This window comes from Cyprinus carpio, chromosome B10 (genome assembly GCF_018340385.1).
Source record: "Cyprinus carpio isolate SPL01 chromosome B10, ASM1834038v1, whole genome shotgun sequence".
In the NCBI taxonomy this organism is placed as follows: domain Eukaryota; kingdom Metazoa; phylum Chordata; class Actinopteri; order Cypriniformes; family Cyprinidae; genus Cyprinus; species Cyprinus carpio.
The window spans coordinates 11,836,651-11,864,577 of NC_056606.1; the positions used below are offsets into that span (position 1 = coordinate 11,836,651).

General features: G+C 35.0%; 1 protein-coding gene across 2 annotated transcripts in view; it reads left to right on the forward strand.

Annotated features, from left to right (window-relative positions):
* The first annotated feature begins 1,740 nt into the window (after positions 1 to 1,740).
* The window catches only part of mtus2a (microtubule associated tumor suppressor candidate 2a), a 68,291-nt gene continuing 42,104 nt past the window's right edge, over positions 1,741 to 27,927 (forward strand). For both annotated transcript variants that reach the window (XM_042732518.1, XM_042732519.1), the window contains exon 1: positions 1,741 to 2,062. The gene's annotated coding sequence lies outside the window, so the exon portion shown is untranslated. The remainder of the gene's footprint in view (positions 2,063 to 27,927) is intronic.

The following is a 27,927-nucleotide window of genomic DNA, read 5'->3' on the forward strand; positions in this document are numbered from 1 at the left end:
AAGTTATTCCTGTGATGGCAAAGCTGGATTTTCAGCAGCCACTATCATCCATTCTTCAGAAATCATTCTTTCATTATCAGTGTAGAAAACAGCTGTTTAGCATTTTTGTGGAAACAGTAATTATTTTTTTCAGAATTATTTGATGAATAGAAATTTAAATAGAATTTATTTGAAATATAATTCTTATTGTAACATTATAAACACTTTTGATCAAATTGATGCATCCATATATTAATAAAAAAAATAATACTGATAATATTTAAGTATTTTTTAAACCCCTAAACATTTAAATAGTAGGGTATCATGATTTCCACAAAAATCTGAAGCAGCAAAACTGTTTTCAACATTGATTATAATAAGAAATGTTTCCGCCAATCAGCATATTGATGTTGGTTTCTGAAGGATCATGTGACACTGAAGACTGGAGTAATGATGCTGAAAATGCATTACATTTTAAAATATATTCAAACCACAGTTATTTTAAATTGTAATAATATTTCACAATATTACTGTTTTTACTGTATTTTGATCAAATAAATACATCCTTGCTTAACATAAATACTTCTTTCATTTTTTTTTTATTCCAAATTTCTCCAGTAGTGTAAATTTATTTACGCTAGTATTACCAAGAGCAATCACTTATGCCACATTAGGTCTCTACTTGTCAAAGTTAGTTTTTATTAGTCAAATATTGCTCTTTTTTATTCTTCTGACAATGGCCTTGGAGTTACCGCCATCATGATGATAGTAGTATAGAGGTAGGAAAGCTGGTGAGTATAATCTTGGCTGTGTTAAATGTTAAAAACTTAGCATTATTGCATAATTGGCGTCACAAATGTTTAGAATTAAATATAGATGTTTTTTCATGTATCCCAGACTTTTTTTTTTCTTTTTTTTCTCAGGAGCATGATTGTCATCTGTGTTAACCAATCAGATGTTTTAAACATCATCCAATCTGACCTCAGGAGCATTTAGTCTAGAAAGTACATTATGAATTTATATTAAGTATATATATTTATATGATCTAGTTAAACTTCTTCATATATTCGAACCTGCTGAAGCAGTAACCTGATGCATCACGCAGACTAGATACTTCTCAATCAATCAATATTCTATCTTTCTTTGTTGATATTCCATGAATTAGGTGATTTGTAAATGACAAAATAATGCTCAGAACAGTAATGTGCAGAGGCCTTTTGGTTACAAAGGTTTTAGTATATTAAAATGTTTTCTTATTTGTGAATGTGGCTGAGTTAGTGTTTGAACGTGAATACATTTCACATGGTTGTTTTAAGCTCTAGAAACTTGGCAGTTACAATTTAGAATGGAATAAATTACAAAATACATAATGTATTTTTATAAATGTTCAGCTGCTTAAATAGTTGCATAACACATTAATAAATAATATATAGAAAATATGTGTAATGAGGCAAGTAGTAAAATAACAGAGCCGGATGATCTAAGATATACCCAATATATATATATATATATATATATATATATATATATATATATATATATATATATATATATATATATAATTAAAATGTGTTCATGCAGTTAATTGTTTCAAGTTGTCATTTTTTTGTTATATACATATGCAGTTAAAATGTGTTCAAGTATTTTGTTTTTGTCATTTTGTCTGTGTACCTACTTGATGCTATAAATAAAATACATTGTGGAATTTATGGTTTTTATGTTTTATAATATTTATTATTTTAAATAAATTACATTTAGTTTAATTAACTAATGTTAAGCTTTTAAAACACATTACTTCGAAACACCGTATTGTTTATCGGTCTTAGTTGACGCTTGGTGACGTCGTGTCACGTAAGCGTACTGTGATTGCAGTTCACCGCAGTGTCCGGCAGGGGTCAGCGTTAACAGGTACCACACAGCAACCGCAGCATCCCGGATCAGAGAGAAAGAGAGAGAGGTGAGCACTGAGCAGAAGAGAGATGCTCCGCTCGAAGCGAGCTCGTTCAGTCAGCGGGTCTGCTGTGGGAGAGAGCGGGCGGAGAGCGGGCTGAATGAGGGCAGCCTCAACCTGTGCTTCTCAAAGGTGAGTGTTTCTACACGGAATTAACGTTACGGGCTTTTGTGACGTATACATGCACGGGGTTGTAGTGCTATCTTTGCAGTTCAAGGACATTAACTTGGTAAACATTAAAAAAAGTAATGTGATGGCAGATACCCATAAAGGTTAGATTTTTTTTACACTAACTTTTAAATATGTATTTGTATTTTGTATTATTTATTGACACGTTTATAAATATTTTGAATAATCTGAAATAATTTACTAGACTAGACAAATGCTGCTGTAATTTTCCACATTAGTTGTGATTTTAATGTAGCTCTTCTCAGCTGATGATAGATAGATAAATACATAGCATGCATGCACAGGCACTTTCTACTGTCAAGTAATGAGATTAAAAAAATATAAACATCCTCTCAAAGCTCTAAACTCAAGACTTATGCACATATGTGACCCTGGACCACAAAACCAGTCATAAGCGTACATTTTTTGAAATTCGTACATCAAAGCTGAATAAATATGTTTATATGTTAAATATTATGTATGGTTTATTAGGATATGATAATATTTGTCCGAGATACAACTATTTGAAAATCTGGAATCTGAAGGTGCAAAAAAATAAAATAATAATAATAATAATAAAAATAAAAATGTGAGAAAATCGCCTTTAAAGTTGTGCAAATGAGACACTTAACAATGCATATTACTAATTAAAAATTAAGTTTTGATATATTTGCGGTAGGAAATATACAAAATATTTTTATGAAACTTAATATCCTAATGATTTTTGGCATAAAAGAAAAATCAATCATTTTGGCCCATTCAGTGTATTGTTGGCTATTGCTACAAATATACCTGTGCTACTTAAGACTGGTCTTGTAGTCCAGGGTCACATATATGCTTTCATATGATGAGATAAAGATGTAAACATCCCTCTAAAACAGTGTAGATCTGGTCTTTGAGAGCTGCTGTCTCTATGGGATGTATCAGAATAAGGCAGAGCCTCCGGCACAGCTTAGAACTGACTTACTTAGCCTGGAAATGAACTCGACGATCGGTGCATCCCGGCAACCGCTCCTATAGGAATAAATGTTTTTGCATAATGAAATTTTACTTACCGAAACCCCTTTGATCCATTTTTATATGATATATTTTTTGTAGTTGATAGACCCGGGTCATGACAAAAATAGGGAAGTTAGGGGGAGGGAACGTGTGAAGAACTCTGTCAAGGTTACAGCATCACAAACACATCTGATAAAAGCTGAAGCATGTCTCAAGGGGTTACTAGACGTGTTGATCTGGTGAAGGAGGTTTGATAGGGGAAATGGGTGGAGAGGTATAATGAGGTGTTTGTATGAGTTATTCCAATTGCCGATAAGGATTATAAAGGCTTTTTCCCCCAACCAGAATTGTGATCCACTTGTCAGTCAATGTAGGATGGAGGAGAATCCAAGTGAGAGTTCTTGTAGTTGTCCGTTGAAATGGGAAACCAGTGATTATTGACATATTAAGCTTTGAGTCTAACCAGCTTGTGAGCGTGACCTGTCTGTTACCTCTGGAAAATGGCTCTGCCTGGATGTTTTTCCTGCCATCAACTTGATTCCATCGCTCTGCCTCTACAGATCCTCCGGTAACACAGTAGCACTTCTATTCCTTGCCCTCCAGACGTGGATCACAGATTTAGAGTAGTTCTAGCCTGCTGAGAACATCACACTTTCCACACTTTACCTGTCCTAAATCCCCTGTCTCCTGCAGAGCGGTCTTGTAAAGTGTCCTGTTCTCTGTCTCCTCAGCCTGTCTTCATCTGGCAACTCTCAGCCTGTTTTCCTCAGATGCCTGTGAGGGCTCTGATCTTTCAGTTGGATCAGTCTTCTTTCCCCTTGCGCTGCTATATGGGTTCCAACCATGCTTTTAATTTATTTATTATGGCCAAACATGCACGATTTGAGCTCTGCTTTTGTCACGCAAAGTCAGCCAGGAAGGCTAGAATCAAATATCGCTGTAGTGTTGCCGTTTTTCTTGGGATTGATTTCTTGATGTCATCATGAGATGATAGATGTCCTTGAGACCGAGAGGAAGTGGTGTCTGAAGCATTAGCACTATATTTGTGTTTCCTTCTACAATCATTGCTAGCATTACTCTCTAGTTCTCTTTTAACTATCCTCTAGCTACTCATTGTTCTTCATCATCACGTGTTGGTTATTAAAATAGCTGTTTTACTATCTATCTGCTTGTTCAGGCATAGAGCTTAGTGATAACAGCGTCATAAGACGTTGATATTTGGTTAAATTTTGGATGTGACATCAGGTAGGGCTGCACGATTATTCCCATGAAATTGTATTTGCGATTATTAATTACGATTATCACAATTTACATTGAATGATGTTTATACCATTGTTTGATGCAGCTGCATGCTGCATTTTTATATGAAAATAAACAAGCTGAAACACTCTAACTGAAAAACTTTTAGTTCTTTTTCTATAGTTTTATGCTTCAAGTGTCAACTATACATCTAATTTGGTTTCTTCCTAAATTTAAAAAAAGTTAAAATATGAATGGTATTATAATGTTATACTAAAACTAAAATTTAAATAATGGGAAAAAAAAACCTTAAGATAACATGTAGAAAGAAAGAAAAAAAAATGCATCTTAAGCACACCGAACAACATTAGTGTACTTTGAATGATTAATTGCCGCTTTGAACGATTACATAATTGTGGCATCTATAATTGTAATCACGATTAGAAATTCAATTAGTTGTGCAGCCCTAATGTCGGGTGACCAAAATTCAGTGTCAATAAATGTCAATGTTCAGTTGAGGCCCAATACCAACGTCAGCTGACATTGATATTTGTTGTTTTTTAGTTTGCGTAAATCCAACGTTAAGTCAACATCAAATTGGCATCAAATACTGACGTCAACCCAATTTTCATTCTCAGCCAAAATGCAACGTCATGTCCAAAAAGACTACTAACAGCTTTGTCGAATCACAATGCATAATTTTTGTAATCAAATATGTCAAAGATGTACTTTTACTGGCAGTGTCTGTGAGAATAATCTCAACTGCTTTAATTGAATTGCATAAGCCTAATTAGCATTAGCCTATGTCTACATTAACCCTACATTTTTCTGTAATTTGGGACCGATTTTGTTTTGTTTTTGTTCAAAACTTGATGACTTTTCCAGATATGCAATTTGAACAAACAAACAAAAAAACTTTTGATGAGTCTAATAGAAAAAAGAAAAAAAAATGTTGTGGTCAAAATTAACAGAAAATAGAAAATAAATAGGAAAGACCCTAATACAGAGCAATTTTTAAAAATATTTTTTGAATAAATAAAAATATCGAGAATTCTGCAAAAATGAAGCTTATAAATTAATTTTTAAATATATATACCAAACTTTGACAAACAATAGTGGGATTTTATTTAATGTCCACTGTAATAAAGTTCCAAAAGTTTGTGTATTTATTTGCTTATACAAATAATGGTGAAATAGAGAAACGTATACATAAATAAGCAAATAAGATCCAAATGACCTAAAATTCCTGAAGAAGTGCATGATTTTATTACTACTATTAGTTTTAAGATTTTAAGTATCAGCTATAGCCTTGGTTGGCCACTAATAGAGATAATTCTAAAGTAGTGTTGAATGTGCAAATCTAGCATCAAAACCAGTAATAAGCCATTCAGGTAGTTGGCAAAATCATAGCATATTTTACTTCTATTTATGCAAATACTCAAATTGCAAGGGCTATAATGGTACATCAGCCAGTCAAAATCTCTTTCTGATGTTTTGCCTGTGCCTAAAGATTTTTGAGAACCAGGCCTGGCGATTAATAGTTAATAAGTCATGCTTACGTTAGTTGTCTCATCAAACAAACAACTGCTTACATTGCTTACCAGTCAAATAGAGAAAAGCATCATCGCCTTGTCTCAAACGCCTCTAGAGGCTTTATTATCTTCATTTTATGTAGAATTTAATGTTGTTTGTTTTGTATTTTATGTAACTTAAAATTCTCACTGTGGTTTGTAAACCAATGTGATGCATTGCGTTGCCTACAGCGGTACTGGCTCGCTTGACTTTTACGTTCTGTTTTTTTGGGAAATGGTGAAAAATGACTCCTACGGAATGCGCTCCCAGACACCACGCTCTCATTTGCATGTGATGTGTCATTAAGGACTGGAGATGAAATAAAAGAAATGTAAAAAGGGAGTGATTTCAAGAACTTGAGACCTTCTTGGTTTCTCTCTGCAGAATCTTACCATAGCTTTTAATCTCCAAAACTGTCCCGATGAGTGGGCAGGACTGGAGAAATTTTAACGTTGAGAGTTAAAATCACTTAAACATTCTAATACCCATTAGGGGGACTTGTATATTCAACATTGATAATTATATAGCATTTATATTGTGTTTGTTATCAGTTGACTAGATTATGTGCTTATGTGTGATTATGTGTATGTTGTGTTTACACAGGTGCTTTGTGTATAATCTATAAATCAAGAGTGCTTTGTTTGTTTGAGCCTTTTCATAGAGTCAGATTCATGTACCTTTGCCGTCTAGGTGGAGTCATTTCTCACTGAGGTTATTATCTATTGTCTCTTCAAAAGAAAATTGAGACTAGCCGATAAGTGCTGACTGAAAGCTTCCGGTATTTTCCCAGAGGCGCTTCGGTAATGGCAACCCACGGCTCACCTCGCTTCCTCCCTCCACAGTGACCTTGATAGCTCAGTTGCATGTTTTGAGTCTAGAACTCACAGATCTTATTTCAGCCACAGAGTCAAACCGTTAACTCAGCTGCTCACTCCTGTTTCCTTGTGCTACATCCATTTAACACGTTCTTCAAGCGCGGCGTGGAGAATGAACTTAGTCAGAGCTGGAAAATCTGTTTTATTATATAAAACAGCAGTTCAGTTCAGGGTTATGGAACTGTTTTTTTTTTTACCCCCTGAGGAGCGAGTTACCCCTCGTTCACCTCACAGTAGCATCACCCTATGGTTTCTTACTCTCCAAAGCCCTGAAGTATTTATAAGAATCTCACTCTTCCTCCCTCTCTCTATCTCTCTTTCACACGATTTCACCATCACAGATGGCCTTAAAGGGATGGTTCACCCAAAAATTATTTGTTTGTTTTTTTGTTTTTTGGTAATTATATTCTCACCACCATCATGTAATTTTGCACCTTTATTATGTTACTTTTAGTAGTACACAAATGAAAGAATTTTGAAATAATTTTTATGTCTATTGTGTCTTAGAATGGCAGTTTGTAGCTTAATATTAAAGATAAAATTATCTAAATATAAATTATATATATATATATATACACACACACAAACACTCACGTACACGTACACATACACACACACACACACACACATACATGTTTAAGGTAAGATTTAAAAAAAAAAAATATTGTGCTTCAAAACTTCAACAAGTGCTCTTTTTATTAATCAAAGAATCCAGAAAAAAATATGTATCACAGTTTCCACAAAATAATTTGTTGTTTCCAACATGAGAAGAAGCATTATTAATAATTAAGCACCAATAATAATTGATGATAACTGAACACCAAATTAGTATCCAACTGGAGTAATCGCTGCTAAACATTTATTCAAAAGAATAAATTTCATCTTAAAATAAATTTAAATAGAATTTTTTTAAATAATATTATTGTTTTTACTGTATTTTTATCAAATAAGTGTACACTTGATAAACATTCAAGACTTCTTTCAAAACATTGAATATATATGTGTGTGTGTGTGTGTGTGTGTGTGTGTGTGTGTGTGTTTTTGTGTTTTGTGTGTGTGTGTGTTTTTTTGTATATGTTGTCTGTTGTATATTTATATGTTATCTGTCAAATATTTAATTTTTTCATTTTTTCATTTTTACACCCAATTAACTGCTCATGTTTCTTTCTCTCTCTTGCTCACTAACAAATGATCTCTCATCTTTATATCTCTCTTTATTGTCGCCATATCTTTTCCTTTCTCTCACTGCCTTGTTCTTTCACAGGTTCCTCATCTCCTTCCTCCTCATTAATTACAGTCTCTCTTCCTTTGCGTCTGAATAGGAAGCTGCATCTCCCAGTCTGATTAATCATATCACTGTAAAGCTTCGTTGTCATGGTCCAGACGTCCGCTGAGGTCAGTGCAGTAATGAAAAGCTCACTGACCACAGACACATTCATCTAAAACCAGTTCTGCTTATACTAAAGCCATCCATTTGGCAAAGTAATGGGTGTGGAAAACATGATTTTGAGGATATCGGATGCAAAAGTGCTGATTTATGGGAGACTGTGATTGATTGGCTGTAATGGTCTCTGATGATGGTGAATTAGGGGTTAAAGGTGCAAACTGAGAGGTTAAATAGAGGTGGATTTCTCGTGTTATAGGTGCATTTGATGGCCAGAACATCACATTCCTTCAATTTTTTTTTGTAACACTGAAGAGAAGATGAGAAAGGACGCAATGTGTTTTTGCATGTGTGTGTGTGTGTGTGTGTGTGTGTGTGTGTGTGTGTGTATGAGGCGGGGTCACTGCAGTATCCTGTCACTCCTCCCCTTCATGCTGCTCCGCACGAGGCTTTGTGTGTGTACTCAACCATGCCTTTCTGTTTACATGGCTGACGCGTGATGGAGAGAACGAGAAAGAGTCAAAGAAAGACACTTGCATCTTTAAAAGAGAAGAAAGAAACAAAGAGAGGAGAATAAATAATTGACAGTGAGATAAAAAAAATGGTCAGGATTTTCTGCATAAAATGTAATGGATGTGAACTTTGTGGCTGAATATACCTAAAGACCAAATGAAAGCAAGGCGGCATAATGACAGTGGAAGAATCCCAATAAATCTGTGCACATATTGGCTCAGACCTGCTGCCAACCCCCTCTTCCTCCCCCTGTGACTCCCTAGTCGCTCTGCAGAATATTTTAACCCTTTCGGGCAATCTGTTTTACATTCCACCTGTGCCGAGGGAGGGATAAGCCTCTTCCTATCCTCCTAGGACAGAGTCAGGGACCTTTGTCTAGTGATTACTGTTTCAAATAGCTATGAAAGAAGATATAGAATCTCCTACCTCATTACTGCAAGCATTGTTCTTAATAGAACATGTGTATGTGTCTCTCTGACAACGGATTATGTTTTTTGCCTCAATATGAGGTGTGAAATTACAATTTTAGCATCATAAGGGTATATGATACGTTTTACAAGCAGTTTATTTAAATTGTTATTGTTGCTTTAGTTATATACTATATTTAGGGTCCACACAACCACAAATAACCTGGTAATATCAGGGAATTTAACTGTGAAAGATATCACTTTTCTATACTAAAAATGCATAATGCATTAGGGTTTAAAAAAGGCAGTTAGGGTTAGGCCATTTTCAATTGTTTTCTTTTTATCAAGCTCCTATGTGTAGGTTCAGTAAATAGGTTCTTTCCATTGCTATTAAAGCGAAATAACTGAACATAAACATAGGAGCCTGAATAAAATGCTAATTTTAGAAGAAAACTTAAGACAACACTTAGAGGCTTTTGCATCTGAACTCTTCATATATATAATTAATATTTAATTAGTATAGAATTTATATTTTATTTATTTTAATACACAACCCTACAGCGGATAAGCAATTTGAATAATGTATAGATAGATTTTTAGAATTTATTTTAATAAATTTGTGATTTTAATGTAATATTGTAGTTTTTTTAATTATATTTTATTGCTTTTATATTATTATTATTATTATTATTATACAGTATTTATCAATCTTGGATAATGTTCATGTATAAATATGCTATTTTCTCTTGTTAGTTCAAATTTTTTCATAATTCATTAACCTATTCAATTTTTATTTTCAAAAAGTTTAGTATTAATGTACTGTATGTAAAAATTGCTGTTTCTAACTAACATTAAAACACGCTGTAAAATGTTGTTCATTATTAATTTGTTTTTACTATTGCATTAACTAATGTTATAAATGTTTACCCTATTGTAAAATAAAATAAAATGAAATACCAGTAATCAGGAACTGCTTGGAAAAAAGTGACATTGTCATATTTTCTGTGAGATCAGATTTCTCTTTACAGTGTCTATAATTTTGCACAGGAGTCTTTGTTGCAATGCAGTATGTGATCAGGGGACCTTGACTGACAAATGTGTGTGTGTGCTGGGATAGAGGACTCAGCATCAGGACAAAGATACAGCACACGTGGCAGAGATGCGCAGATGCAGTTGCCCTTTGCAGGGATAAAAACGCATGCTTGTGTGTTTATGTGCTGAACTCTCTCTATAGGCAGTCTAGACAAAGAGCCGACCCTGTTCACCTCGTGACAGAGAGAGTGAGTGAGTGCATCGCTGCAGTCGGGGAGTAATAAAATGTGTCTGCCGGTCCAGGACAAAGCAGCCGAGGTGGTGAGGAGAAGGAGGTAGAGAAAGAGAGGATGTTGGGGGAAGGGTTCCACTCTTTCTTTGTTCCATTTTTCATGAAAACCCCATTGTGTGCGGGGAGCCCTGTCCTGGCCTGTACTGTAGGGAGATTGCAGGAATAATAACTGTTTCAGCTTTTTTTAGAAGGAGAGGAAAGGGTTGAGGAGGAGAGATAGTGGGGTTCATTTCAAGCCCCAAGAGGATCAGCCAGTCCAACATTCTTCCCGCCACCTGCAAAGATATGCAGTGTATACATGCAACCGCAGATTCAGATCAGCAAAATCACTTAAAGGAATAGTTCACCCAAAAATGAAAATTCTGTAATTAATTACTCACACTTATGTTGTTTTTTAAATCCGTAAGACCTTTGTTCATCTTTAGAACACAAATTAAGATATTTTTGATGAAATCCGAGAGCTTGCTGACCCTGCGCAACTGACACGTTCATGGCCCAGAAATGAAGTAATGGCAGTGTTAAAATAGTCCATGTGACATCAGTGGTTCAACCTTAATGTTATGAAGCTACGAGAATGTTTTTTGTGTGCTAAGAAAACAATAAATAACTATTTTATTGAACAATTCTTCTCCTCCGTGTCAATGTCCATTGACATTAATGAGAGTACCACGACTTATGTTGAATGTCCTTATGCTGAATCTGAAATTTCCGACAGCGTTTTAATGCCACGTAAAAAAAAATAAAAAAATCTAAGATTACGAGAATAAAGTCGAAATACTTCGAGAATAAAGTCGAAATACTTCGAGAATAAAGTCGAAATATTTCGAGAATAAATTTGAAATGTTTTGAGAATAAAGTCTATATATTATGAGAATAAAGTCGAAATGTTTCGAGAATAAAGTCATAATACTACGAGAATAAAGTCAAAATATTATGAGAATGAAGTCGAAATATTTCGTGAATAAAGCCGAAATATTACGAGACTAAAGTCGAAAAGTTTCGATAATTTCGATATTTTGAGAGTAGGCCTTTATTTCGCATGCAAATGTCCAGGATTGAGAGCACCGGGAGAAGTTGCAGGCCACCGGGATTGATTTGAATATTGTTCCATCCGAGCGGCCTCATCATCTTACTTGGATGAGGAAGAATCAGTTTTAAAGGCTTGCGGAAACAGCTTAATATCAAGAATATGATATTTATTAACAGACTGAACAGGAACAACTTTTTAACTTAAGATCAGCTCACACAGCCAATCGACATTCCTTTGGGGGCACTGTAGCTCTCTTATTTATCATACCATGTGTCATACTCGCGGGGACAGTATGCTTAGAAATAATATTTCATGTCTTCCATTACATTCGTTATTTGTAGTGCACCAGCCACCCAATAGCAATAAGCTTTGTGCTTTTGGTAGGCCTACTTTTAATATGTCTCAGCTTTCAAAATCAATTTTGAGCGAAACACAAATTATGTGTCTTACTATAATGTGTTTTTCAAGCTATTTCATGATCAGATCGCTGTATTTATGTGAAACAGTTCATTAAATTAAACTGTTTACTTTGTGAAAATTCCCAATTTGTGAAAATTCCACCATCAACTCCGCAAAAACGTCCGTGGCGCCCAAACTTATATTCCCCACATGTAGCCTATTTAATTAATAAAACGTGCTGAAAGTTGAAGTGGGCTCCAACTTGTTAACATAGGCTAAGTTATATTGTTTTATTTTCTGAGGTAGCCTGTAGGCTATAACATGTAAGTGACTAGGCCTATTCACAAGCTGTTTTATTCATGGTATACAATACAGTAAATGATTGGACATAATATTTATCGTCTTCCACTCATTATTTGTAGCATACAGTAATCACAATAATTTAGTGCTTTGTTGCTTTTAATATAACACAGCTCAGCTTTCTAATTCTGTAATTCATGTAATTCTAATTCATTTGCATGTGCAAAAGGCCAGAATATACTCTCAAAATATTTTAACTTTAATCTTTATTCTCAAAACATTTTGACTTTATTCTCGTAGTACTGTATTTTGACTTTATTCATGAAACATTTCGACTTTATTCTCGTAATATTTCTACTTTATTCTCAAAACATTTTGACTTTATTCTTGTAATATTTCGACTTTATTCTCGTAGTATTTCGACTTTAAAGGTCTTTCTTCATCATTTACTAAGAAATGTCATTGCTTTTAGAACAAATTGCAACACACAACAAATTGCAACACAAATTTCAAATCATGTTCAATTTGTTAAAGGAATAGTTCACCCCAAAATCAAAATTTGCTGAAAATATAGTCACCCTCAGGCCATCTAGGATGTAAATGAGTTTGTTTCTTCATTTAAACAAGAGAAATTTAGTATTACATCACTTGCTCATCAAATGGATCCTCAGCAGTCAATGGATTTTTTTACTTCAAACTCTTACTTTAAATGGATGTTAATTGATGGACTACAGTCTATTGTGGATTATTGTGATGTTTTTATCAGTTGTTTGGACTCTCATTCTGACGGCACCCATTCACTGCAGAGGATCAATTGATAAGCAAGTGATGTAAAGCTAAATTTCTCCAAATCTGTTCTGATGTGGAAATTTATCTACATCTTGGATGGCCTGAGTAAATTTTCAGTAAATTTTCATTTTTGGGTGAACTATTCCTTTAATGGCATAATAAATATTGATGTTGATGAATTGAATATATAATGTGTACAATATGATTGTTCACTGAGAGGCAAAGACTATGTTTGCATGAATTTGTTGGCCGTCTCTGCTTATTTGTGCATGATGTGTTTGTCAATGCGCTTGTGTGTGTGCATGCGTGAAGTCTCAGGTTAAGTGTCGTTTTCTCACTGTGAGGTGTGGATGGGGTGGTAATTGTATGGCTCAGGGTCAGTACGTTTGTTTCTGGTGTAAGTGTGTTTATATATTTGTGTGTGCTTGACTCCCTACTCTGTCAAATGTCAGTCACACCAAGTGTTTGTGTGTGAACCAGCTGCAATGCAATTAAGCACGCAGTGCTGGCATGATAAGCTGCCATGAGCTTGTGTGTGATGTGTGAGTGACGTCTGAGCATGTGTGTGTGTTTGTGTGTTTTATCAAGCATGCATGCATAATTGCTTCAAGGTGGAAACATAAACATGCTGTATGTTGGTTGACTTTAGAGGAATTTACATGTTATTAAATGTAGTAATATCTCTGTGCGTCTGTTTCCATCATTTTAAAGGATTTGTAGCCAGAAATATCTCTGCTTTATGCATGTAGACACAGGAGATGTTCAACTGTGACCTTTCTTTTGCTATTTTTATTTGTTTTCTGTTATCAGATGTATGGGATAAAGATAGGGAGGTTTCAGAGATATACGTAAGGAAGTCAATTGGTACTATGAGCTCAATAGCAGTCTGTCAGTCATTTGGTTGGTTTTAAGTGGGGTTTATTCAGTGTGTCTCACCATGTGTCCTTCGGTTTATTCTGTTCATTGTGATTGCTGATATTGTGTGCTAATTGTGGCCTCTCAATTTCAAGGGCTTTTCAAGAGCTTTGCAGTAGCTGTGCACTGTTTGTGGTTTCTGCTGTAAAAGCCACTTAAATCAGCCTATGTTGATTTAACCATGTCTCAAAATCTGTCCGAGCTGGTTCTTCCAAACTAACAAGTTAAAACAAACAAACCAAACAAAATAATATAACGTTATTTGACTGTCATAATAATTGTAATCTAAAATGTACAATGGTTTGTATATATTCACTGTATATACTACCATTCAAAAGTTTAAGATGTTTTTGAAGGTGTCTTATACTCACAAAGGCTAATTCATTTGCTCAAAAATACAGCAAAAACTGGATTATTACAATTTAAAATAACTGTATTGTAAAATATCTATTCCTGTAATGGCATAGCTGAATTTGCAGTATCATGGTCACATGATATGCTGATTTGCTGTTCGAGAAACATTTCTTATTATTATCAATGGAAAAAGAGAGATTCTGCTAAGAATAAAGGAGAGTAAGAAACTCGATATGCCCTTAAGAATTGTGATTGACAGGCTTATATGAACATTCTTCTCCCGAACTTTATTTCAATCACTTTAATACCACATTCACATCATTACTTTCAAAATACAACTGCCTAAGATGGCATTTAAGGCATTTACACCGCATGTCACACATCTCATCAGCCTTTGGTTCGTCTGAAATGACAAAGGTGGTAGTTAAGCAGATTTCCTCAGACCTGTGTTGTTACGAAGGGGCGCGGGGGTGTTCAGAGAGGTGTAATGATTCTCCTGTCTTCTGCATATCTGCTCATTATTCACCTCTCTTCCTCAGTCCGCAGGATCTGTTTATCTTATTTGAGAGTCACAGAGTAATAACTCTGTCTATTTTCCTCCGCGTCTCCTGACCTTCTGATAAATGGATCGGAGATTATGCATCTGACAAATGGATTTACATGTGACATAATCAGGAAGGATTTGGTGGCAAGGGGTGCAGTAGGCAGATCGTTCGTAGCCCTCAGCAGGAGGGATTCATTTAGAAGCCGAAGACTGAAATCTTGTTAGAGACACCGGGAGGGATTGTTATTTTTTTCTTGTTATATGACTGTTCCCCAAATCTGAGCGGCACAAGAAGCTAATGAGGAGTGTGGGATGTGTTTTGCTCTCTGTTGTGCCAATACCTGTGAAGAGTTGAATGGACAACGTGCTTCCAAGCTCTCAAGTTCCACCTGTGTGTTTTGTAGTAGTAGAAAAGAGGAAAAGAAAGTATTAAAGTATTTAAGAAAGCGGAATAGGATTGAGCCGTATGCAAATCAGTATTTCCCACATGAGCACCACAGCTCGACGTATCAATAAGCCACTGCACTGGTGTACCAATTAAACAGCCCAAGAGTGGTTTAAGGAAACAATAGCAACACAGTCACCGGTTACCCCGGGAGAATTGGGGCAACACTGAGCTGAATGTAGCCCATAGCTTTCATCCCAGATCGATGAGTCCACCTAGCCGCACTGCAGGTGCTGAAGCTGCATTTAGCTCTGTTCCCATGACTCCGTCTCTCTCTGACCCCTCTCTGCATCTACATACTGCACTGGTTTAGCACAAGAACCACTGATATTATAGAACTCACAAACCCACTGTAAACAAATTCACAATTAATGTGGGAATCTGGGTCATTTAGTGGAAATTCTGCAGGGGTTTCTGCAGTTTTGGGTCACCGTTACACAGTTTCAGCCTTAGACGCACACCCACCCAGATCGCCCACAGACGGCTCAGTGTGTTTCCCTAAAGTATCTTAAGCCAACTATGGATTTACCAACATGTTCAAATTTAAGGCCCCATTAACACTAGTGTGTTTTCGTTTTAAAACGGCGCTTTAGAATGAAAACGATCCTCGACTACACTGGCGTTTCCGCTGCGTTTTAGAAACGATCTCCGTTTACACTACATAACCTAAAACGCATGTCACATGACTATTCATGCAGGTACAGTCATAGATATAAATAGCTAGATTAACGTTACCTATTATTTAGATTGCGGACACGTCTATGTGCTTGGAGGGATCAAATGGGGAATCTACCTATACATCTATGGGTACAACAATGTGCATGATGTTATTGTTTACACGGTCGTCAAGGATACGCAGAGAGAATGTGGGCAGCCACGCCATCATTCCAAATTTATCAGTTTTTGTCCGTTTACACTGAAATGCAACCCCGGAGTTTTCAAACTAAAACGGGGTCTGCAGCGTTCTCAAAAGTCTCCACTTTCAAGGGTCGAAAACGCCAGAGTAGTGTAATCGATAAGCGTAACCGTAGCAGAAGTTATGCATTTTAAAACGAAAATGCACTAGTGTAAACAGAATAAAGAATGAAAAAAAAAATAATAAATTCGACTATAAAGGAACTTTTGTGCAATGGAAAGGTTGCACAGATGATAAAGTTTCTTCACTGAACCATCAATGTCAATAAAGAACCTTTATTTTTAAGAGTGTGCTATGTTCATTATTTGCAGCAATGATCTGACATTAGTTTGATCTCTTATTATATAGCAGAAGTTGTAACTTCACCTCTTGCTTTGACAACCTCATTAATGACAGTTGTAGAATAAAATAAGTTTCAAACGATGGATGTACGACAAAGTTACGATGGTTTTGGGAAATAGTTGTAACTAGCTAGTTATTTTTCGATCATGGACATCCGCCATATTTTAAATATATATTTTTTTATATATATAAACCCACCTCAAAATGGCACTTTAAAAACTTTATGCTGTATTATTGACATGCTGTATATTAATATACATATGTTGTATATTACTCAAACTAATTGGGCTAGAAAAAGCAACATTGTTGATTCAGGCACTACAGAAAGTGTAAAGATGTCCAAAGCTCCTAGATTTTGCACCAATTTCTTCCTTATTATCAGTGCTGCCAATCTAAAAGTTTTATATGTGAAATCATGAATGGAGAAATGTATTTTTGCTTTGTGAGGCATTAATTGAGGGTCATACGGCCAGTTCTTATCCCAGAATTGCATTTCCTAACAGCCATATGCCACTCCTCACCCACGGCCTGTCAGCACAGCTTGCCAAATTGTGTCACTTATGATATAACACAGTCAGAGCATCAGCCGTAACCTAAATTAAACCTAAACATTTATAATTTTAGGGGCTTTATAAGAATAAGATTGTTTTATGTTGTTTTTAATGTTGACTATAAAAGGACTTTTATTTTTAAACCTTAAAGATCCATCTGTCAGCATTATGCTAGCAAAAAAGGGTTAACCTTTGAATGGCCATCAGTGGAGAAAGATGGTGAATTGGGTTTAACCTGAGTAAGCTAACCAAAATCTTGAGCCCTTTTGTTGTGCACTAATGCTTGATAAAGTAAAATGTTAATAATTAGAAGGATAACCTGTTTGCAAAATGGATCTTTTGTGTGTGGTTCATGAGCTGTGCTAGTTTTTTGGCAGTCTGTGTGTGTGTAGTGTGTTTGGTATGTCATTTGGAGAGAGTGGCATTGTGGGGAGTCTCAGCAGGGCTTGATACTGCAGGTCAGGATTTGGAAATGATCTGCTATTGTTGGCCCAGCAGCTCTCCACCCAAGCGAGAATAAGCCTCCCCGTCCCACTCACTGTTCCTGTGGACAAACGCTTTTTTAGGGCAGAGTAATTCGATTTCAGAATCTCAATTCCTTCCTCTCTCACCCCTAATTCAATCTCCTGCCCCAAACTGTGTTTATCCTCTTTTTTATGAGGGCTGTGTGATGAACAGACCTGACTTTCTGCTAAGTGGCTTTCTGATTCTTTCATCTGTTCTCTTTTTTTCTCTCTCTCTTTGTTCTTCACCATCTCTTTTTCAATCTCTGTCTCTCCCCTCATCATTTAAAGTAGTGTATGTTCATATTTCCCGTTGCTTCTGAACAAGAATAATGGAAAAAGCTTAATAGTCTGCACATTTTTGCTCTGCGGTGCTGTTTATGAGTATTTGTTGTGGGTGAGTTGTCACTGTCATCTGTTTGTTTGAGACAGATTGAGCGCTTCATGCGTCTGAGATTGTTTCTCTCGGTCTGCAGGTCTGCTGCCATACTCAGCCTTTTGCTCTGGAGATGATCATTTACCAAACACTAAACACAGATAAGAGACCAGTTATTTAACACAGGATCAGATTTGGTTTCAAACTGGATGACAGTTTGGTCAGATAAGCTAATGTCTTTCGTCTTTGTTTTATTACTGTCTTTGACAGTATAATATGAAATATATTATAAGATATCCTTTATATTATAAGATAAACACTATTAAAGGGGTCATATGATGTGATTTCAATTTTTCCTTTCTCTTTGGAGTGTTACAAGCTCTTGGTGAATAAAGAAGAACTGTACAGTTGTAAAGACTAAAGTCTCAAATCCAAAGAGATATTCTTTATAAAAGTTAAGAGACAACCACACCCCCCTAAAACGGTTCGTTCTAACACGATGTGGGAAGATTTGCATAATGCCACCCAAATTTTCACGCAAAGAAAGAAGGCACAACTTTTATTCTCGTTGTTGCCACTGCCGCCATGTTGTGGAGATGCTGTATGTTTAGTTGTGAAAGCGAAACTACTTTGTTTGGCATTCCAAAAGAGGACAAAACTAGAAATCGGTGGTTAAGTTGTACTTACAACACTGTTTCAGAACAGTTTAAACCAAATATTCAGATGTGTGCCGTGCATTTTGCGGAGGACAAGGACTGTTTCCTGTGAGAGTAGCCTACAATGCTGGTTTCTGTTTCTATAAAGTGGGGCAATTCCAACTTTGTAAGGACAGTCTGGCGCTTCTTACTCACAGCCTGTAAGTACGTTTTCATATTTAAAGAATTTGTCACTTATGATTCAAATGCGTGTTTTAAGCAGTGCAGAGTAGCGCTTGTTGTTTGTCGTTTCTCCAATCACATGCAGACATGGTTTTATGTTTACGCAGCACGATACGCAACGTGTAAAAAGACAGTATAAGTCATTATAATCAGTAATTATGTCTGGATGCAACAAATGCCTTGTTTATAATGGGTTTTATTGTTTTTGTTTTGTCGCACCGGGACACACAGCATCACAGTATTTTAAGGGGTGTAACATTTCCGTCACATGGTTGAGGAATTTGGCCAATCACAACGCACTGGATAGCTGGCCAATCAGAGCAAACCTCGCTTTTCAGACCAAAGAGCTTTGTAAAAACCGACGCGTTTCAGAAAGGCGGAGCATGGAGTAGAAATAATAATGTACATTATGTGGAAAATAATGTGTTTTTGAACCTTAAATGGCATAAATACATTGCATTACACCAAATACACAAAATAATGTTATTTTTAGCAATGTCATATGACCCGTTTAAATCCATATTGTTCTAGCTATCCATATGAAAAAGTAATATTAGAATCTTATAAAATGGATTTCATTGCCAAATGTAGGTATTATTGTTATGGTAGATTTATGTTCTGCAATATATCTACCTATATATGTCTATATACATGGCATACTATATAAATTATATAAATTAGACTTGTGTGTAAATTGTGTATAATTATTATATATATTTTATATTATTATATTTTTCATTTTATATATGTATATATATGTGTGTGTGTGTGTGTGTGTGTGTATGTGTGTGTATAATGTAATATAATACACTACATTAAATTTTTATTTAATTCCATTGTACTGTTAATTTGTCATGACATATCAGTGACATGTTAAAGCCTCATTTACCTTCTTAACTATTTTCCATATTGGATGGTATTGTCAGTAAATATGCAGCTTATGTTAGTGTCTGCAAATATAGTCATGTCATATCGGATTTAAAAAGGAATCTGAAAAAAGATTCACAGAACTTTCAGAAATAAGTGGGGATTTCAGCACACTCAATAGAGCAACTAAGATACTCATCTTTTACCTTGATGGGATCATATTGCTTTATATCTCCTTGACTGAGTTCCATCAGCAGTGAAGATTAAGGTTTAGCCGTGTCGTTACCTCTCCAGGTGACTTTTCCAGGACAGAATAATCATTCCACACAGATAAATAACCCCAGAATGGAATGTGATGGAGTGGGAATGGATTTGAATCACATAGCTGCTGCAAGCTATTTTCAGTTATAGGCAAAGTACAGCCGAGGACATTTTAGTGAGCTTGCTCCACCTCAAGTCTGTGTGTGTGTGCAAACTGGCATTATTCACCTGTTTCTATCCTAGCCACCATATCCAGGGACTAGACGTTACCTGTTCACTGATTGGCCAGAACTGAGCTTTTGTCTCAGAATAATAATAGAGTGAAAAAATGTCACCTATTTACCTAATGGGCCTATTTATATGTTCAGTTGTCCTCTTCACCTGTAAAGTGTTATTAGAACAGAGAAAAGGAAAATAAATGTTGAGCAGTGACTGGGACTTGGGCTGTCACCTCACCTTTACACACACACACACTGAAGAAAGAGTTCTCCAGCAGTCTGTGAGATAGGGTTGTCATGGCAACGGGACTAGACCTGTAGTTTCCCAAGAATTCTTTTCATAATGACCGTGTTACTGCATAATCTCATTGTCTGATATTATATCCCCAACATCCTCCATGATGATAATATTCAGCTCAAGGAATTTTATTGTTTCCTACTCAAGCTTTCTGAAATAACCCTTAATAAATGTTACCATGGTAACCACCAGAGTTTCTACCAAAATACAATAGTTATTGTTTTGTACAGTAAAACCATAATTAATACAGGATCTCATTTAAACGCTGGAAGAAATCTCTTAAAGGGACAGTTCACCCAAAAATGAAATTTCTGTCATCTTTTACTCCCCGTTTTGTCATTTCAAACCTATATGAAACCTGAACACAAAAGAAGATATTTTGAAAAATGTTGGTAAACAAACAGTTTTGGTTCCCATAAGCTATGTTTCCATTCACCTATTTTTAGGATATCGCATATAAAAATGCTGGATGGAAACGCCAGGATGCGCATAAATTATAAAATGTATGCACTCAACTTAGTTGGATACATTTCTTATCCGGTAAGAAAATGTGCATAAACTATGATGGAAACACTTTTACCGAATAAATACCTTAATGCACATCAAAAAAGACATGTGACTTTGCAATGGGACAGCATAACTGGACCAACCAACTGACCGATCTCATGGCACAGCACCTGAAATGCTAGTTTTGTCATTCTATTTTTTTATTTTTATTAAGAGTGCAAATATACATCACAAAACACAAAAACAGCAATAGATCAGCAATGATAAAACAGCAATGAATTGTTGCTTGTGAAGTCAGGGTTGTTCCAAAGCGGGGTGAGGTTAGATGGAGCCTGATTGGAGTTTTGGTGATATTTCCACCTGGCTGTCAGAGCTGAAGCTATTGTCAAGGCTTTGAAGCATGGGTGGTGTTTAATGGACTGACTGAGAAATGGGATGTCTGATATGTGCAAGTTTTCGCAGAGTGATTGTTCTATATCTAGCAATATATGATGTCTGACTGAGTGGGGTTTTGTCATTCTAAAATTCTTGTGCAAAGTCTCGTCAAAGTGCTTCATTATAATTAACTCCCAGAGCTGCGTTCCCAAACAGAAAGGCTCCAAAAAATAAGACAACTTGACCGTGTTTCGTCTGTGTGCTCTGAAGCTCGTAATTTATTGCATATAAAAACTATTATATACAGTGCCTTCTACTACTGCAGCAAATTAATTAATTCATTAATTAATTTTCTTTATTATATTTAGTCCATATTAATCGGGAAGTGATGATTTTGTTCTCTTCAACTCGCTGGATGGAAATGCGCTTTATGTGAAAATGTTTTATGCGATATTCCAAATTTGCGGATAAGTTTAATTCGTAACTTTGGATGGAAACATAGCTATTGGCTTCCATTGTGTTTATATTGTACTGTATTTATATTCCATTATATTCCAGCCTGTTTGGTTGCCAAAATTCTTCAAAATATCTTCTTTTGTGTTCAATAGAGAAATAAAGTCATTCAGGTTTGAAATGACAAGAGGGTTTTATTTTGTGTGAACTATCGCTTTAAGAGACTATGATATTTTGGTGGAAACTATGGTTACCATAATTTTATTTATTTCAAATTAGGTTGTTGTATTCTTGTTAATTAGAATATTTTTGCCAAGTAATTTGACTGTCTTCTAAAATATTATTTTTTCCTAGTAACTTTCCATTGCGTCTCATAACCTTCCTGTAAATAAACAACCATGTCTCCTTAATTAGGGCAGAGCCCATGGGATTCACACATGCAAATTAAGAATACACAAAGTGTGTACATATAAAACACACTCATATTATGTCATAACACAGACCAAGTTGTCTCATATAACGTCCAGTCCTATCCTGTGTTTGTGACTGCCTGTTATAATCACTTTATATTGAGGCTGGATGGCGTCATCAATCACTTGTGTTGTTAATGTGCTGATATTATTCCCCATGTTGCTCTTGCCTGTAGCTGTCTCCATCCTGTCCCTGACCTGTAACACCAAGACAACTTGGTGTGAACAATAAATATATAAATAATAAGAATATAAATAAAAATTGATTCTCACACAAAGCTGTCATATTACTTTAGATGAAAAAGTTTACTGCACACATGAGTCATATGAATTGCTTTTATGGTGTTTTTGGAACATGACAGCCACTCATCACTATATGGAAAAGAGCAGCATGAACATTCTTCAAAATATCTCTTTTTGTGTTCCTTGGAAGAAAGGAACAATTTAAAATATATATATTTTATGCGAGTGAGCAGATGATGAAAGAATCTTCAGTTTTGGGTGAAGTTTCCCCTTTGGTTGAAGTTTGAAATGAAAATTGAAATGCGTATAAATGTGAGTTTGTGTATTAGCTTAGCTTTAAGATGAGGGTAGCTTGTTTATTCGGAGCTTCTTTGTCTACGCCACCAGCTCCCACATAATCTCTCCATAACTACCTCTCTCTCTCATTCTCTGATGCTTAAGGTCTGCAGTTTAATTGAAGCTTTTTTGAGCTTTTCTGAATGGAGCTGAACTGAATGTGCTTCATGTGCAGGAGGTGTGACAGCTGTGTGACTCTCACTTCTTTTTTCTCACCCCCTCCATTTAACACTTCCCTCCTGTTTCTCTGTCTATCCCTATTTATCTCTTTTTTTCACATCTTTTCACACTATATCCCACCCTCCAGCACACCTTTTCAGCTCAAGTTAGCTGTCATGTTCTCGCTCTATTCCTCTCTGCCACTGTCTGTCTTTATCTCTTTCTCTCCCCATAGGTTTCAGCCTTGGCCTTTGTCTGCATGGCCCTCGCTCCGCCTAAACATTCTGGGCATCCTGGAAAAGACAGTGTCGCTGTTTGCCAGATGGCTTTCTTGGCAATCAGTACGGTTCAAATGCATCCTTTTAGTCAGCACTCCAATTTTCTCTCATGTACCTGTACTTCATTACCAGCATCTTTAAAGCAGAATACAGATGTGTGTGTCACAGCTGCTGCTCTTGAGCCTGGTTTACACCTGCTGTTAAGATCCGTTTCAGGAGATCTAATCAGAAGAGACAGATTGCTGTGCAGAGACATACCTGGCAGAAACATACATTTTAAGGGGAGGGTCTCTGATTTTTGTGAATGCAGAGTAGATTATTAATTTTAACAGAAGAACATTAATTATCTAAAAACACATTGTATGTAATGCTTTAAGCCTGTTTATATGGTGCATTAAAAACTAGTTGTAACGCATTATAAAGCTATATTTATTTAAAAACATCATTTTATAATTAAATATATATATATATATATATATATATATATATATATATATATAAATGTAAAAAAATGTCCTGGCTTGTCCAAGCTTTATAATGGCAGTGAATTGGGGTCGAGATTTTGAAGCACAAAAAAGTGTGTCCATCCATCATAAAAAGTGCTCCACACAGCTCCAGGGGCTTAATAAAGGCCTTCTGAAGTGAATTGTTGCATTTGTGCAAGACAAATATTCATATTTAAAACTGTATAAACTGCAAGTAAAGTGCTAATGTTATTAGTCTGTAAATAATGTTTTAATCTGCACGTGATCTGCTAGCCTTGGCAGCAAAAAGTCAAGTTTCATAATGCTATATGTTTTAGCATTGAAACTGCTTTATTCAGAAACAAAATGAGGCACTTCAGTTATTCAAAAGCCATCCTTTTACCATAATAATAACCTACATGTTCTCCATATAGAATCATTATCATAAGACCAGTGAATCAGTATCTGTGGAAATGAGGTTGAGTCTGATGATCCATTCTGTAAAACGTATCCGGATCCAGAATGTTTCTGACTACAGTCTCACTCACTTGTCACAATGTTTTGAGGTGCAGTCAAATCCTGTCCCAGCGGAGGAATGAGAGGAACTTGACAGACAAACTAGAGCACGCTCATCTGCTGTAAAGAAGCATCTTGCATCCCGTTCAGTGGGAGTGTATCAACATTTTCTAGCTGCTGAAACATCAAGGACATGAATTTTCCATAAGCGAAGTCTCTCGGGTCGTCTGTGAGAAGTGTTTTTCAATATCAGTGCAAATGTGTGAATTGCTCATCAGGTCTTAACTCATAGGGGTTATCTGAGTGAACACAGTGGGTCTGAAAATGCTGTTTATTCCTGGAGCATACTTATTTAGTTGTACACAATCCAACAATCTTTTGACACGTTTTTGTATGGATATAATGTAAGAGCTGTATTTGTCTTTTAAACCCTCAGGATTTTCCCTGAATTATAGCCTGAAGTCTTCAGACTGATCATGTCTCAGTGGCATTACAGGTCTGTACACCACGTCAGGGTCTCTTCAGGCTATGTGCAATGGACAAACAAAGTCAATTAATCAGAACAGTTAAAATGTGTGCTTTTGAGAACTGAAGATTTGGCCAGAGATTAGCTCTACAACCAGGTCAGCGTGTCACAAGCTCTTGTCCTGTTAGGGGTTATAGCAGATCCATTAGCAGCAACACTGTTTTCAAAACTTTGTACATAGTCATATGTAGTGATATTGTTTTCAGAACTATACTTTATGTTGACTTAAATGGCTCGTATCATTCATTTATTTATTTTCATTTATTTTTATATATATATTTCTTTATATCTAATAATTACATTTTTGTTGGTAATAAAAAGTCAGTTTTAGTCATAATTTAGTTTTTATGCTATTTTACACAATTTATGTGCTTTCTATATATTTATCTGTGAAACACAAAATTAGAATTTTTCATAAATCTGTGAACATTAATGATAGCTTATAGTGATCACTATTCTATTTATGTATTTATGCATATATGTTTGTCTTGAGTTTGTATTTCAGTATATATATTCAAAATATTGATTTAGCTTTATTTCTACACTTTAATCTTTAATAGTAAGTTTACATTTTTATAACTTTGTTAGGCTTTTTTACATTTTTATTAGTTTTTTTTTTAAATATTAGCTTTAATTTGTGCTTAAAATTTTGTGTTAATTTTAGTGCTTCGACATAATCTTAGCTATTTATTTCAGTTAATTTCTAAAGCAATATTTAGAATTTTCATTTGCTTTAAGTTTTTCATTGAATATTTATTTTATTTTAGCTTTTCATTATTAATTAAAATTATTTAAATAGTTTTAGTTTTAATTAACATTACCACTTATTTATATCTGCATATCTGTGTGTGTGTGTGTGTGTGTGTGTTTGTTTTTGTTTTTGTTTTTGTGTGTGTGTGTGTGTGTGTGTGTTAGTATTTATTTTAGTATTATTATATATAGTTCAGTTTTCATTTAGGTTTGTGTAACTGTTGTGCTTTTTTTGCGATTGTTATTGTTTTTTATATTTATTTTTAAGCTTTAATTCATAATTTTAATTAATTTATCTTTATTTATATTGTGAAACATAAAAGTAGATATTTTTCAAGAGTCAATAAACATTAATGATATAGTGACAAGGGGCTGTCAAGCCCCCAAAAGCACTATAAAAACACCAAATTCTTCCTTGCGATATGGCTCCTATAAATAATCTCACATTGTTTTTTACGAACTAATACCAAAGATTTTGTTCAGTTTGGCTGTCCTGGTGTGCCCTGCACTGCCTGATCCCATTATAACTACAGTAAGTAACTTTATATTCATTCAAGCCTCTTATGTGACCACATGTGCTGTAGTGCTGAAATATTTAATTCTGCTCTCTAACTTTTACATTATTCACCGTGAAGCAGAATTTGGATAGCATCACTTATCGTTTTCATTGTTAAGGCCCCTTCTTTCACATGCTTCTTATTTTGTCTCAGTGGCCTTTGATTTTTGCTCTGCACTTTGATTGACACACACATCCTCAATCCATGACAGGAAGAGAAGGGCTTTCAAATACCATTAGTCTCGCTGAATTAAGCCTGTGTTCTGAGCCGCGGCTCGCTTCCTCTCCTCTGGTCCGTCCCTGATCGTGTCCAAGCGACAGCAGAAATATGGTGATACTTGAACCATCAATAATTCCCAAAGCAGTTGTGTTTTTGATTTAATTAAGACCGTCTACTTGACCTCTATGTCTTGACAGAGTAATTTGAGGGTGCTCGCTGTTTATTTTCTGTTATTATTAGGAGTTTAACGCTGGATGGGAGCGCTGGTACCACGTCCTGTCACACTCCACCATGCCCCAGTTCCACACTTGATAAACCCTCTTTTCAAGATTGGCTGGCAGGCTCACCCTGACTCAGGCATCTGTTCCTGCCTCGTCTGGCTGCTCTGAGGAGTCTCATGGTGCTCTTTGGTGCAGATTTTTCTGCTTACAGAGCACATCAAGTCCAACACAGCACTGAGGATGTTTCTCCTCATGGTGCATTGATTTCTTTTTCCTCAGAAAATAAATAAATAAATACATACATTTGTGCCAACTTGATATGAAGGACTGATGTGGCTAGTTTTTAACAGCATAAAGCAATCAAATATTAATTAAATAAATAATAAATAATAAATGCACAGAAATAGATTTTTCAATGAGACATAAATTACCTTTTATTAGAGTATTTACACATATTTATAAAGTTTTTAATTTATTTTTTCCACATTTTTATGCATTTATTTCCAAACTTATTTATTTATACATGGTATAATTTTTTTTTAGGTCAACACTTATTTAATTAATTCACCTTTGCATTAATTTTTTTTATTTATTTATTTTGATGTATAATATTTCCACATTTATATATTTCTGTCCATTTGTTTGTTTGTATGCTTGTTTTAATATTGTTTATATATTGATTTTCCTTCCATTTTTATGTTTATGGTTTTCATTAAAATTTTAGTTTAATTTTTATTATTTTAGTATTTTATTGTGCATTTGTTTATATATATATATATATATATATATATATATATATATATATATATATATATATATATATATATATATATAGCTTTAATTTCACATTATTTTATTTAAAATTGTATTTAAGATTTTGGTACTTCAGCTTGTTTATTAACTTTTTATTTCAATTGTTGCCATGGCAATATTTCTCATTTTTATTTAAGTTTTTTAAATTTATATTTTTCATCTACTATTTGCAATTTATTTAAGCTTTTTTTTATATTTATGACCAAAATTATTTTAAAAGGATTTTAAGATATTTTTTTAATATAGGTTAAGATATTTTAATCAAAAGGGGTTTAATATTTTTAATACAGTAGTTAACGAAAACAAAATTTATGCATTTAATATTTTACACATTTTTCAGTCTGTAGGGTAATAAGGGGGTGGATTTTCTACTTCAGCCATAGATCTAAATGATCTAGATTTAAATTAACTATATTTGAGGGAATAATACACTGCTAAATGAATGTGTCGACTGGACTGGAGTGGAAAACATACTCTTTGGCTCATGCTGAAGTTGTGAAGTCTTCTGAACTATCTTTAGGCCAAGGTTAATTAGCTCCAAAGGGGGCTTGAGAAACACCCGTTGGCCCATAACAAGCCTCCAGACCAGGCTAAAGCACAGAGCAAACCTGTCCGTCTGTCTGAACCTTCCTGCCCATGCAGC